The 15,147-nt window shown below is 36.0% G+C and overlaps 1 long non-coding RNA gene across 1 annotated transcript in view; it reads left to right on the top strand.

Moving 5' to 3' along the window:
* Positions 1-13,994, top strand: part of LOC143682813 (uncharacterized) — a 65,244-nt gene extending 51,250 nt beyond the window's left edge. The window contains exon 4 of the long non-coding RNA XR_013175291.1: positions 13,699-13,994. This is a non-coding gene — a long non-coding RNA (uncharacterized LOC143682813). The remainder of the gene's footprint in view (positions 1-13,698) is intronic.
* The last annotated feature ends 1,153 nt before the right edge of the window (positions 13,995-15,147 follow it).

Here is a 15,147-nt window from a genome sequence, read left to right as displayed (position 1 = left end):
TGTTTGACAAACTTGCGAAAGTGTTTTATTATTTCTCATAATTTTAGATTCTAGATCAAAGGTTAAAATACTTTTTATGTAAACGGACAGATAGTAAATATTTTAGTTTTTTAGGCTATTGGTCTCTGTTACAATTGTAGCATAAAAGCAACCATAGATAATGCATAAATGAATAAGCATGTCTGTGTTCCAATTAACTGCATTTACAAAAAGAGGTGGTGTGAGAACTAGGTGGCCAGGTAAAGGCACCTAGTTCTGTTGCTGTGGACATGAGCCAATGGTACATGAACCTCAGCTGTTGCTGATTACATCTGCAGTCGGCTAGGAGGCATGCCTGCTGCAATAAATGATGTTTGACTTAATAGGCTGGTGCTTAAATGAGAGAGCTTAACATAGCACAGCCCAAGCAGCTCAGCATACCTCATCTCAGCACTCGCACCTCAGCCCAGGCCTTTGGAGATGCAGAAAGAAATCACCCCGGGGAAAGTTGTTGAAACCCAGAGGCCTGGAGAGAAGGCCAGCAGAGATTACCCTGAGCCTTCCCATGTAGGAAAGAACCTCAGATGAAAGTTAGCTGCCTTTCCTCTGAAGAACTAAAGCAGTAAATTCCCTTTTATTAAAAGCCTATCCATCTCTGGTTTGTTGCATTCCAGTAGCTAGCAATCTAGAACAGGTGGCAAGCCAATTTTGGTCTGCTGTCATTTTCCAAACCTGATCTAAACTATCTGATCTTCATTTCTTCTTTTTTAATGTCTATTTCTTTTCTTCATTTTTCTTTTCCAATTGCACTGATGAGAAGTCCAGGAGAGTGAACTTTTAATAGAAATGTTAACAGTGGTCATCTAAGTCTTGTTCCTGATTGATAATGTTTCTAAGAGTTCACTGATGTATGATGTTTGCTCTAAGTTTGTACAGACAAACTTTGTCAGTTTATGGAAGATTCTTGCCATTCCTTTATGTGAGCTTTTTTAATCATGATTTTCTTTCCTGCCTCTACTGGCATGTGTGAATGATTTATCCCCTTTAATCTGTAAATGTCATGAATAACATTAGTAGATTTTCTAAGCCTAAAGCAATATCACATCCCTTATATAATGGTATAATCTTTTAAAAATATTGTTTGTTTCCTACTTTTTAAAAGGACTTTTAGTTTCTGTTTTTATGACTAAAATTGATCTGTTTATTTTCCTTCTGTTACTGTCCTTGCCTGATTTGGAATGGAAGTTATAAATAGCTATATTAAATTTGCAGTAAAGTATTCCCTACTTGCTTTTTATTGTCTGAAAAATTTTATAGACTATCCAATTAAGTTTTCTTTGGATTTTCAGAATTACTGTATAAATATATATACATATATATATGTATTTACATTATAATCTTTGTGGGAAGATTTCTCTACCAATTAAATTTTTTAATACAGAATTTTTCAATTTTTCTATTATCTTTTGATTAAGTATTGGTAATTTTCATTTTTCTAGAAGTTTGTTTTGACTAAATTTTCAAATTTGTTACCGTGAATTTATTCATATCTTCCTTCATTATCTTTTTAAAATTTCTGCAACATTTGTAGTTGTTTTCTTTCTTAATATTACTTGAGCCTTTTCTATATGTTGCTTAATCAATCTTACTCAAGGCATTGTCAATTCCATTAATCTCCTCTGAGAACCATATGATCTAACTTCATTAATCTTCTCTATTTTTCAAATTTTTTTTTCTTTTTTTGTATTTTAATTTATTTTTATTTTTCATCTTTGCTTCATTATTATTTATTTTTTCCCTGAGTTCCTAAATAGAACATTTAGCCTACTAATTGTTGTCTCTTTTCTTTTCGAACATATGTGTTTAAAGCCACAAGTTTTTTCTACCCCTTTTAGGCATTTCTAATATTTTCTAATTTATATTATGACTTACTCTTTGATAATTGAGTGATTTAGAAATATGTTTTTAAATCTCACATTAAAAAGAGTTTTAAAGTTATTTTATAATGTTTATTTCCAATCATAGAACATTTTTGTCAAGGAATCTATTTTGTACTACTTTGATTCTTTGATTCTTTATGGCCTAGTTTATAGTCAGTGTGCTTGAACAAAATACTGTGTGTCCTTCCATTCTTGTTTGAGGGATTCAACAAATACCCATGAAATAAAACTTGTTATTTGCACTTACAAAAATTCTTGACCCATACTGTCTATTTTCATGCCATCTTTATTTTCTTACTATAAGAATTAATGGGAGACGTGTATTGCAATTCTGCCCCCAATTTCACTTTGAAGTTCCATCATGTTTTTTGTTTGTTTGTTTTCTTTATATATGTGAAGTTACATTATTAGGTGTGAACAATGTATAGCGTTTGTGTCTACCTTTTGAGTGGAAGCATGTATCCATTTTTTACAAAATATTTTTCCTACTAGTCATTTTCAATAATTTAGCTACTGTAGTTTTCAGTTAGTTGATTTTGGTCTGATGTTATCTTTCCCCTTTTCTTATATCCTCTTTCCATGACTATGCTTTATCTTCCTTCTTTGTGAGCCATGTGAGATTGGAGTTTTTAGAATCAGCTCTGAAGAAGTTTTCAAAGGAAGAGTACAATCCATTTGCATTTATTAAATTACTGTCCTATTTGCATTTTTTAAGTCTATATATGTCTTAAAGTCTCACCTTTTTGGAGTTAAGTTCTTCCATCCAGTTATTTCTCCTCTGCTCACTTTAAATAAATGCTATATCTAATACTTTTAATGGTCACTTTTGAAATTTAGCATACCATACAATCCAACAAAGTCTGAAGTTAATCCATATCTGTCTTAGCTTGCCAGGACTGCTACGACAAATGCTACACACTGGTTGACATAACAATAAGAATTTATTGGCTCATAGTTTGAGAGGGCGGAAATCCAAAATCAAGGTGTTGATGAGGCCATTCGTTCTCTCAGACAGTGTCTCTAGCATTCTGGTGCTAACTTGCTGCTCTGTCTGTGGTAACGCAGCAATCTCTAGCTCCTGCTTTTCCTGGCCTGCTGACTTCTGGTTTTTCTCTGTGGCTTTCTCTAATTTCTACTTATAAAACCTCAAGTATAGGATTAAGGTCCACCCCGATTTTAGTTTCTGCACACCTAATTAGACTCTTAGAAGATACTATTGACAAGTGAGTCCACACCATAACTGATAATAAGTCTTCAAAGGGTCCTATTTTTAAACTGGTTCCTACCCACAGGAGCATGGATTAAGATTAAGAACACGTTTTTATTGAGGTACATCAATCAGTCTACCACAATGTCTTCAACCTACTACTGAAATAAAGGGTCTTTAATCCTTTTCAGAATTATACCTTTTCCTGTATTTTACTTCTCTTTTGTTCCATTTTAACATTAGGTTAGGGTGTTATTTCAAAAAGCCATGTTTGTTTAGATATGTTTGTTCTTTCATCTCAAACTGTCCGCCTGGAAAATATTTTCTCTTCCTGATGTACTTGGAAGGTGCTTTAGCAAGGATTTGTTGATTGTAAAATCTCTGAATTTTTTCGAGACAAAAGAATTATTTATTTCATTCTCTTTCTTTATAGTTCTTCCAGCTATATTATTCAGTTAATTTTTTTTGCACAGGACATTGAAACTATTATTCCTTCCTTTCTGACTCATATTGTTGCTGTCATTAAGTCAACTTTTGATCTAATTGTGTTTTCTTTTTGGTTAATTTTAACATCTTCTCTTTTCCATAAATATTCAAGTTTCACTACAACGTGTATAGGTATAGATTAATAGAAACTTATTCTGTTGGGAACCTTTCAACATTTTGAGGGTTGAAAATTCATACCTTTCTTCAGTTATGGAAAGTTCTCACCTGTTATATTTTCAAATATTGAAATATTTGAAAGTACTCCTCTCTTACCCCCCTTTCTTTCTTTTCTCTCTTTCAGGAGTGTGGTTAGATAACTTCTTGCCCTTTCCACTCAAATTTTCCTGATTGTTAATCTCTTTTTTTAATATGGCATGTCTCATTTTTTCTGCATAATACAATCTCACTAAATTCTTTAGATTCATCTCCCAGGTCACTATTCTTTCTTCATCTGTGAATTATCTTGGTTTAGCATATTTGTTGAGTTTCTATTTTCAGTTATTAGGTTTTTCATTTTTAATAGAAGATTTTATGTAGCTCTTTTATTTGTTTCTTGAACATTTTTATAGTTTCTTGTTGCTCCATCTTCATTTAGTTCTTTAAATATACTAACTACATGTTTGTAATCAGTATCTTATTATTCTAAACTGAGTATGAAATTGTTGTTGCTGGGAGTGCTAACTCATGATGGCTCTCTTCTATTTTTTGTGACTTTGTTGAGATACTTTCCTTTGAGAGAAGATTTGCCTATGATTTTATCAAGAGCACTTGTATACTGTTCAACATCTTATTATTTGACTTGGGATTTTTCAGGTCACACAGAGACTGAGAATACTGGCCTCAAACCCATATTAGGGTGAGTTTAGGGAATGAATTCTAATGGGAGACCTTATTCCCTTTAACCAAATTCAACATCCACAATAATATAGATAAATACCTTTAAACAAAGTATGGGCATTATTAGTATTTTTTAATTCCTTCCGTAAGTTGGTATTATTTTCCTAGATCCTTTTTTTTTAATTGAGTGTGTCCTCTTTCAGAGTTTCTGACTTTATGCAAGCTGTAGGCTCTGTCTTCTTTTCCCTGCATACATAACCCTAAAGCTAATCCTGTGGGGCTCATGTGATATAGGAACACAGCCCAGGCATACGTAATTGCCAGGGTCCACTCTATACCAACATACATTCTTTCTTGGTGATCTGTGGCCTTTTAGAATATCTCTCTTCTAGTCAGTTCAATCATGCATTTAAACAAGTTTTTAAGCAATATTGATAGATGTTCTGAATAGTCAGTCTATAGTATTGCTAATGCAAAAATCAAGCAATAGTCATTTTATGGGACCACAGCTAAATATCATAGGATTTTTATGCAATTTTACTGAGATATATTCATATGCCACATAATCACCTAAAGTATATAATCAGTGGTTCACAGTGTCATCATATAGTTTTGCATTGATCATCAAAATAAATTTTAGAACAATTTCATTACTCCAACAAAAAAAAGAACATCCCAAATATCCCATAGCCATCATTCCCCCTGTACTGGTTTGAAACTGTTATGTATCCCAGAAAAGCCAGGTTCTTTCAATCCAATCTTGTGGGGGTAGACCTAGTGTTGAGAGGGAACTTTTGATTTGTTTGTTCCTATGGAGAAGTGAACCCACACATTCAAGGTGGGTCTTAATTCACTTACTGGATTCCTATAGGAGAGAGATATTTTGGTGAAAGCACAGATACTTGAAGAAAGAATATGCCCCAATAGAAGCCAGAAGGACCCACAGAAGCTGAAAGAGCCATTTTGAAATCAACTTAGGGGAGAAGGGTAGCAGACATTATCATGTGTCTTCCCTTTTAACAAAGGAAACCTGGATTCTGATTGCTTTTCCTCCAAGAAGTTACCCTCTTGTTTGTACCTTAATTTGAACATTTTCATGGTCTGAGAATTGTAAATTGTGTCTTAGCAAATTCCCCTTGTATAAGCCAATCCATTTCTGTATGTTGCATTCCAGCAGTTCTAGCAAACCAAAAGACATTTCGTACGGGTGCTGTGATTCGCAAATACTAAAAATGCTGGAATGGCTTTATAATGGATAAGGAGAAGGTTCTGGAGGAATTATTATAGGCTTGATAGAAAAGGCCTGAATTGCTTTGAACAGATGGCTCATAGAAATGTGGACTCTAAAGAGTTCTGATGAGGCCTTAGACAGAAATGATGAATGTGTCATTGCCTACTGGAAGAAAGGCTATCCTTGTCTTAAAACGGTAGAGAATTTGACAAAATTGAGTCCTGGTGTTGGATGGAAGGTAAAATTTGAAGGTGATGAAGTTGGATATCTAGCTGAGGAAATCTCCAAACTAAATGTGGAAAATACAGCCTGGTTTCTGACCTGTAGCTTATAGTAAAATGTGAGAAGAAATGGATAAGTTAAGAACTGAATTCTTGGGTACAAAGAAACCAGAAATAGATGGTTCAGAAAATTCTGAGCTTTAGGAAAATGAGTCCCTAGGGAATAGTGCCCTGCATGAGGATATAGTCAAGCATGGAAACAGTCAGTCAGTCATTTCAGCCAGGATTGGAAATGAAGTTATCCAGAAAGGATTTGTGGAAAATCTTATTGTCTGATGGTTTTGACTCCTATATGCTGCATGTCAAGACAAAAAAAAAAATTGTCAGCTGTGTATGAAAAGAATCACTGCCAGTATGGATTTAAGGAGACAGAAAAGGTACAAATTGAAGGAAAAATTATTTCAAAGGCAGAATCATGGAAGCTAAGGTCTGGAGTCAAGAAATCTCAGGCCAGGGGTGTGGAACTACCCATGCAAGTGGGGAGGGTGAGTTTGCCCCAGAGACAAAGGGTAGGCCTTCCGCCTCAATGTTCAGGAACAGTTTTGTTTCCCCAGGCCTCAGAGGGGGTGAGGCACATTCCCCAAGGACTGGGAAGAGCCCAGCTACCACCCTACTGTTCTGAAAGGGTTGAGAATATACCCTAGAGATTGTAGAGAGTCCAGACCACTCAGATGCTTGAGCAGGGTGAGGATTGAGAGCAAGGTGGTTTCCCCAGTGTTTTCCAATGTTAGAACCCTCACTCCTGTGTTTGGAGAGAGCAGGGCCATTGCATAAGCCCTTGGAAAGGGTGGGATTGTCACTTTCTCAAGCCCAGAGGGTCAAATGTCATTCTATAAATGATCTTCAGACCTTAATATCCAATGAAGTTTGCTCTGCAGATTTTTAGAAGTGTTTAGGTCTCGTGATCCCTGTTTCCCTTCCAATGACTCCCTATAGAAATGGGACCATTTATCTTATGACTGTCTTTCCTTTGCATATTGGAAGTACATAAGTTCTAAATTTAGAACCTGTTCTAAGTTTAACAGGTCCACAGCTGGAGGAAAATTCTGCCTTAGAACAACCCATGCCTATAATTGATCTTTACAAGAGTTTGTACTTTTTTTTTTTTTTTTTTTTTTACCTTGTATTGTATTTGTATTTTGCTGAAACGGTTTAAGGCTTTTCTGGTATTCTGATGAAACGAATGTATTTGGTATATGGAAAGAACATGTCTTTTTTGGGATCCAGAGGGTGGTAACTGATTTGAAACTGTTATGCACCCCAGAAAAGCCATGCTCTTTCAATCCAATCTTGTGGGGGCAGACATATTGTTGGCTGGGAACTTTTGATATGTTGTTTTCATGGAGAAGTGACCCCACACATTCAAGGTGGTTCTTAATCCACTCACTGGAGTCCTTCAGGAGAGAGATATTTTGGTGAAAGCACAGATGTTTGAAGAAAGAATATGCCCCAGTAGAAGCCAGAAGGACCCACAGGAGCTGAGAGAGCCATTTTGAAACCAATCCAGGAGAGAAAGACAACAGACATCACCATGTGCCTTCCCTTTTGACAAAGGAACCCTGGATGCCGGTTGCCTTTCCTCCAAGAAGTTACTCTCTTCTTGGTGCCTTAATTTGTACATTTTCATAGCCTTAAAATGGTAACGTGTAGCTTAATAAATCCCCCTTGTATAAGCCAATCCATTTCTGGTATATTGCATTTCATCAGCTTTAGCAAACCAAAACACCCCCCATTATTTATTTATTAATTTATTGTCTTTATTTTCTTACTTATCTGCCCATACAGTGGATAAAGGGAGTGGCAGGCACAAAGTTTTCACAATAACATGGTCATATCATAAAAGCCGTCTAATTATACAGTCATCAAGAATCAAGGCTACTGGGTTACAGTTTAACAATTTCAGATATTTCCTTCTAGCTATTCTAGTACACCAGACACTAAAAATGAATATCTATATAATGCATAGAATAATGCCTAGGATGACCTCTTGACTCTACTTGAAATCTTGTAGCATCTGAAGCTTTATTTTGTTTCAACTATTTCCTCCCTTTTGGTCAAGAAGTCTTTCTTGTTTCTAAGATACCAGGGCCAGGTTCATTTCTGGAAGTCATGCCCCATGTTGCCTGGGAGATTTACACCCCCGGGTGTCATATCCCATGTAGAAGGGGAGAATAGTGAGTTTATTAGCACAGTTGGCTTAGAGAGAGCAGCCACTTTGGAGCAAAAGAGAAAATCTTTTTTCTCCCCTGCCCAAATTACTGTGGGAGTATCAGGGTATCACATTAACCTGTACAAAAAAAATCTCATTCCCTATTCAAGGATCCATGTAATTACATTGTTTGAAAAAAACTGACCAAACAGGTTAAATTAGATAATGTGCTACAGAAAATATAAATTTGTCCCAACTAAATATCTTTTCCTTTGGTCTCACACAGAAGTTGAAGCTGTAAAACACTGTCAATATCCTTCTTTAAACTGCATTTTGATTTCCCTTAGTCCTAACCAGATCAGCTTTACTAATATCTCTAATTGAGGTCTGATCTCTTTTTTGGCTTCTTTAATAGTTGTTGTACCTGGTAATGCTGACTTTCAAAGCTGCAGAACTCTAACTCTGAGTTTCAGGTATCACATAGATACCCAAAGTTCCAAATTTAGAATTAACAACTCAGGGATAGATGTGGGTATTGCAAAAGCTTACAGTCTAGGAACCTTTACAATAAGCCTTACTGAACATTTCTTATTCCTTAATCATCAAATGCCCGATCTCTGCCCATGTTCTATTTCCTGATAACCTATGCCCCCAAATTCAGTTTTCAGAGTTTGTACATTAAGTTAATTCGTATTGGTGAGCTTATAATATTTGCCCTTTTGTTTCTGGCTTATTTCACTCAGCATAATGTCCTCAAGCTTCATTCAACTAGTTTTGATTCCCTTGCAACTTCATTCCTCCTTGCAATGCTCAATATTCTATTGAATGTATACAACATAGTTTACCTTTCCGTTCTTCAATTGATATACCTTTAGGCTACCTCCATCCATTTCATATCATGAATATTGTCACTATCATCACCAATGTGCAAATGTCTATTCATGTCCCTGCTTTCAGTTCTTCCAAATATATACCTGATAATGGGGTTTCAAGATCATATGGCTACCTTATACTTCAGCCCCTGTGGAACCACCACTCTGCCCTCCAGATGGTCTGCACCATTCTACGTCCCTACCAACAATGAATAGGTGCCTCTCTCCACATTTTCTCCAGCACTTATATCTTTCTATTTATTTTTAAACAGTTTTATTCACATACCATGCAACCCATCCTAAGCAAACAATCAATGGTTCCTGATATTATCACATGGTTATGCATTCACTGCCACCACATGAGAACATTTCCATTTCTTCCTCAAAGAAAGAAGAGGGTAAAAAGAAGGATGAAAAATTAAAAAGTGAAATGGCAATAACAACCTCAAGAACCGCATACCCCTCTTTTCAATTCTGCTTTTATTGACATTTAGCTTTGGTATGTTTCCCTTGTTAAAATTAATGGGAGCATATTACAATGCTACTGTTCATTATAAACCCCAGTTTGCATTGATTGTATTTTTTCCGTATACCATTCCATTTTCAATACCTTGCAATGGTTGATGTTCATTTGTTCTCCCTCATGTAAAAACATTCTTATAGTTGTACATTTAGTCAGCATCATTGCCACTCTAGATTTCACTATGTTATACAATCCTAGTTCTTATCCTCTCTTTCCTTCTGATGTCATAGTGCCCTTAGCCTTCCTCTTTCAATTATATTCACACTCAGCTTTGTTCATTATAATTACAATATTGTGCTCTCTTATTACCCTTACTAATAGTCTCCATTTCTACACTCTTCTCCAAACCTTTCTCTCCTGTCTTTTCCTATGTATTTGTGGTGGTCCCTTAAGCATTTCTTATAGAGCAGGTCTCTTGTTCACAAATTCTCTCAGTGTCTGTTTGTCTGAAAATATTTAAACTCTTCCTCATTTTTGAATGACTGTTTTGAAGGATATATAATTCTTGGCTGGCAGTTTTTCTCTTTCAATATCTTAAATATATCATACTATACATTCTCACCTCCATGATTTCTGCTGAGGAATCTCTACATAGTCTTATTGAGCTTAATTGGTGGATTTCTTTTCTCTTGCTAATTTCAGAATTCTCTCTTTTGTCTTTGAAATTTGATAATCTGATTAGTAAGTGTCTTGAAGTTGGTCTATACAGATCTATTCTGTTTGGGGTATGCTGCAATTCTTGGATTTGTATTTTTATATCTTTCACAAGAATTGGGAATATTTTGGTGATTATTTCTTTCATCAGTTTTTCTGGTCCTGTTCCCTTCTCTCCTCCTTCTGGGACTCCAATAACATGTATATTTGTGCACTTCATGTTGTCATTTAAGTCCCTGAGACCATGCTCATATTTACCCATTCTTTTCCTTCTTTGTTCTTTTCTGTGTAGTCTTTAAGATGTCCTGTCTTCTAGTTCATTAATCCTTTCTTCTGCCTCTTCAAATTTGCTGTTGTAGGTCTCCATTCATCTCTTCAATTGTGCCTCTCCTTCCCATAAGTTCTGCCATTTGTTTTTTCAAGCTTTCAAGCTCTCCTTTATGTTCACTCAATATCTTCTTTACATTCTTCATCTCTTTTGACATATTTTCCTTCAACCTGTTGACTTGATTTTTTATTTGATTTAGAAGATTTTCTTGAACATCTTTAATTAGCTTTTTCAACTCCTGTGTGTTATTTGAAATGTTAGCTTGTTCCCTTGACTGGGCTATATATTCATTCTTCATAATATGACTCATTTTTGCTGGTGTCTAGGCATCCGGTTTCCTTGATTAGTTTATTCTAGAGGTCATTTTCTCTCTTTTACCTAGGGTTTTCTTGTTAAATGGCTTTGTTCTCTATCTGTTCTTTGATGTACAGGTCAACTTATTCTAGACCTCTAGATAGCTTCTGTTTAACTGAATTTTTTAGCTCTTGTTTTTCTTGCTCTTGCCCTTGCAGATAGGATCAACCCCAATCAGATTTTCCCAGACAGAACAGGCCCAGCACTCAGGAAGAGCATGTAATCAGCATCAAGCTTCCCTTATGATGAGACCCAGCAGCTGCCTATCTTTCCTATGTGGCCTCTTGAATCTGTGGTTGTCCTATCCTGCCCAGGAGGTGGCACTTGTCAGCCCATAGCTCTCCACGAGCATAAAGTGGTGTGGTGCCTTTGATTTTCAAGAAACTCGGTCCTTGCCAGTGGCATGGTTGAGACAAAGACTTAGGCAGAAGGTGGGCCTGAACTGTGTCTGTTTTCCAGCCCCTGGGTTCTGAATTCTCTAAATGAGAGCTGCCACTTGTACTGGGCCCTTCCCTGTATTTTCTTGGGGAAGATATGCCCTTTAGGGAATTATCTCCTTCTTCCGACTAGTTACTTCATTTCTCAGACATACCTTAACCCTGCCCTTGCATGGGATAGTGTAGAAACTTGAGAATGCCTTCAGTTTTGTTTAATGGGAAGCTAAAAAAAATTTATTTTAGAGCTGCACCCCAGACCTCTGGGTTTGCCAATCAAGAAGCAGAGTTTGTACCCAGCTCTATGTGCCTCTTTTCTTGGGGTACAGCTCTTTTCCAATATTTTGAGCTCAACCAACTCCAAAGGCTGTTGTGTGGTTTTTGTTTGTTTGTTTGTTTTTCCATAAGCCCTGCCTCCTTTCTGTCAGGATAAAAGCTTCAGGTTCCTTTCATGTTTGCTCCAGGTTTATGTGTGCTCAGAACTTGTATTCAGCCATCCAAATTTGTTGATTAATTCCACAGTAGGAAGTTGGTTGAGCTACCTTCCCTTGCTCCTGCATCTTTTTCCCACAGGGAAGTAACTCCAGAAGAGCCCGTCATGCCAGTGGAGAAGGGGTGCCAACCCCCATGGCTTGGAAGACTTACAGTTCTGCAGTGTCATCTCAGCCCTCCCACCTGTTCCAAACTTGTGTAAGATGTATATTCAGTCATGGGAGTCCCAAAACACTTATTTCAGACAGCTCTTGGCTATTTACTAGCTTCCCTAGAGGACAAACTAAGTCACACACCTCCTACGCTGCCATCTTGCCCTGCGTCCATCATAGGTCTCGTAGGTCTCTTTTGTTTGGTTTTTTCTTTTTTTCATGGGCAGGCACCAGGGATGGAACCCAGGTCTCTGGAATGGCAGGCAAGATCTCTGCCTACTGAGCCACCATGGCCTGCCCATTAAAAGTTTTTAAATATTTCCCCTATCTAGAGTTAAAATTTAATCTCTTTCAAATTGATAGGGTCTTTTCAACTTTTCAAATCTATGATTAGCTATTTACTTAGAAACATAGTAAGATTCTAGGTATCTGAGAGAATAACACATACAACTTTGTTTTTATTTTCTATCATTTTCTAAAAATAATGTAAACTTATAGGAATTGTTTTCAGTTATTGTTATTCACTTCACCAGCTTTATTGACCCTGAAATTACCTTGACTTAAGATATTTTAGCTATTGTCTCCCCTTTGGCTATCTGGCCTCTCTGATACTTTTAGAAATGCCCCATTTGCATCTAAAGTTTGTCAGGTGCCTACATATTATTTTTTCTTATCTTTCATATCATTGTTATGCATTAATACTGTAAGTCATATCAAAATGCTAAAATTCTGTAACCCGGATTATGTTTTGTTGCTAATATCTTATGTGACATTGAGGAAAACCTCTTCCAATTTCCTTATTCCATTAAGATTCCCACGTTAATATGCATCAGATATTAGTACTTGAGTTTGAAAGTCCTGATTAGGCATGAGCATGAAGTGATATTAAATAATCTGATTCATTAATGTTGTTTAAAGTGTATGATTCTTTCTGCAGCATCTTTAGTGAATAGTACCTACTACCCGAAAAACAGAAACTTATTCCATATGGAGTATGTGAGACTAGGGAGAATTACAAACTTTTATATTATATTCAACTTTACAAGATGCCTCAAAGTTCAATGTAGAGGCATATTTAAAACCCTACCTGATCTATTTCAGTAAAAATGCATTTGTATGCAAATTATACTGTACAGTGTACACCTGAAAGTGTATTGCTTTGCATTTTTCTTAAGCCCCAGCAAAGTAGTTAAAGGACGTCTGAAGGATGTTTGATTTGAAAACACTTTTGAATAAGAATGTAAAATAAATTTCAAAACAATTTCTTCATGCCTGCCACAAGATTGGTGCATGGTATAGAACTAACTCAATATTCAAAAGACATTGTTTTCACTGACCTTATTAGTGCATACAATGGCCCATGGCATAATTTGTCCTACGTGCAAGAAGTAACAGGAATGTATACCTTGTTACCAACATTTTGCATAAAGTAGCACTATTTTTACCAGGTTGGTCAGTAATCAAAAGACCAGAGGTGAAAGGAAGTGGAGAAAAATGGAAAGGTCACACATCTTAGAAATTAAGTATATGATTTAAATTTTATCTTTGCCATTCTCAAAGGGTATAATTTTGGACAGGTTTTTGATGGGTTCTAGAACTTTACTTACTAATAGATGCATATCAATTATTTAAAAGTATTTTTAAATGTATAATCCAACCATTTAAGGATATCATTTGGGTCAAATATACATTTAAATAAAATTCAGGGGCAAACCCTGAGTCTCTAAACTTAGTGTGATAAGATGTCACTGAATTTTCTTGCATTTTTCTAATTTCTAGGTTTAAGGGGAAGAGAGAATTGCTCAAAGAATTCAAGACCTCCTTGATTCCTTTCATTAAAAATAGCAACCATAACGAAATGAAGGCTAAAATGCCTGTAGTACTCCTGTAATCCATATCAGGAGTATAATTTAGTTACTGACAATATCACTTTATATGGACTTCAGTGGTTTTTACATAATCGGAAAAAGAATCAGTAGTCATGGTTCTCATATACATTGATTTTGATTTCTTCTGCTTGTCAGATTTCTTCTGGGATAAATATAAATAAACGAATGTAACAATAACATGTTTTAAAATGCTGGAATTCTCTGAATGTTAAACTGGGGGAACAGGCATTTTTAGTGACATACTCTACTAGAGGTACTCGTTGAAAACACAGCAATCAAATGTACATTTTTCACATGGCTTCAATAGCCATGTATATTTTTATGTATAAAGATCTCACATGAAGTTAATAGTGATTTTTGTATTTTCAAAAACTACTTCCAGTGATAAAATTCCATTAATAGCCTAAAGGGCACCACTTTAGATAGTGGCCATAAATTTTAATTCCTGGCCTATTTTGTGTTCACATACATTTCTTTGTAAAGCCAACCTCAATGTACCGTGGTGCACAAAATACCAGGCAAAGTCTTCAGAAGAAAAGATGCCGTGCTGGTTTGAAAGGATGTACGTCTCCTAGAAAAGCTGTGTTTCATTTAAATTCCATTTCATAAAGGCAAAATAATCCCTATTCAATACTGCATGTTTGAAACTGTAATCAGATTATCTCCCTGGAGGTGTGATTTAATCAAGGGTGGTTGATAAAATGGGTTAGGTGACAACATTTCTCCACCCATTTGGGTGGCTCTTGATAAGTTTCTGGAGTCCTAAAAAGAGGAAACATTTTGGAGAATGTAAGAGATTCAGAGAGAGCAGAGCAGAACAACACAGCCATGAGAAGCAGAGTCCACCAGCCAGCGACCTTTGGAGATGAAGAAGGAAAATGCCTCCCGGGGAGCTTCATGAAACAGGAAGCCAGGAGAAGAAGCTAGCAGATGATGCCATGTTTGCCATATGCCCTTCCACTAGAGAGAAACCCTGAACCTCATCAGCCTTCTTGAACCAAGGTATCTTTCCCTGGATGCCTTTGATTGAACCTTTCTATAGACTTGTTTTAATTTGGACATTTTCTTGGCCTTAGAACCATAAACTAACAACTTATTAAATTCTCCTTTTTAAAAGCCATTCTGTTTCTGGTATATTGCATTCTGGCACTTAGCAAATTAGAACAGATGCCTACAACATATAATGATTCTTTTAATTGAAAGTATATATTTCATCTTCAATTCATGTTTGTTCTTATTGCATGCTACCTGAGGTCTTCTTTCTCAAAATTACAGTACAAAACAGTCCATAAAATGACTACTCAAAATTGTTAAATATCATAGTTTCTGGGCACAATAA

The sequence above is a fragment of the Tamandua tetradactyla genome, chromosome 5, assembly GCF_023851605.1.
Source record: "Tamandua tetradactyla isolate mTamTet1 chromosome 5, mTamTet1.pri, whole genome shotgun sequence".
In the NCBI taxonomy this organism is placed as follows: Eukaryota; Metazoa; Chordata; class Mammalia; order Pilosa; family Myrmecophagidae; genus Tamandua; species Tamandua tetradactyla.
The sequence above is the reverse complement of the archived record's forward strand: the minus strand, read 5'-3'. Positions and strand labels throughout refer to the sequence as shown.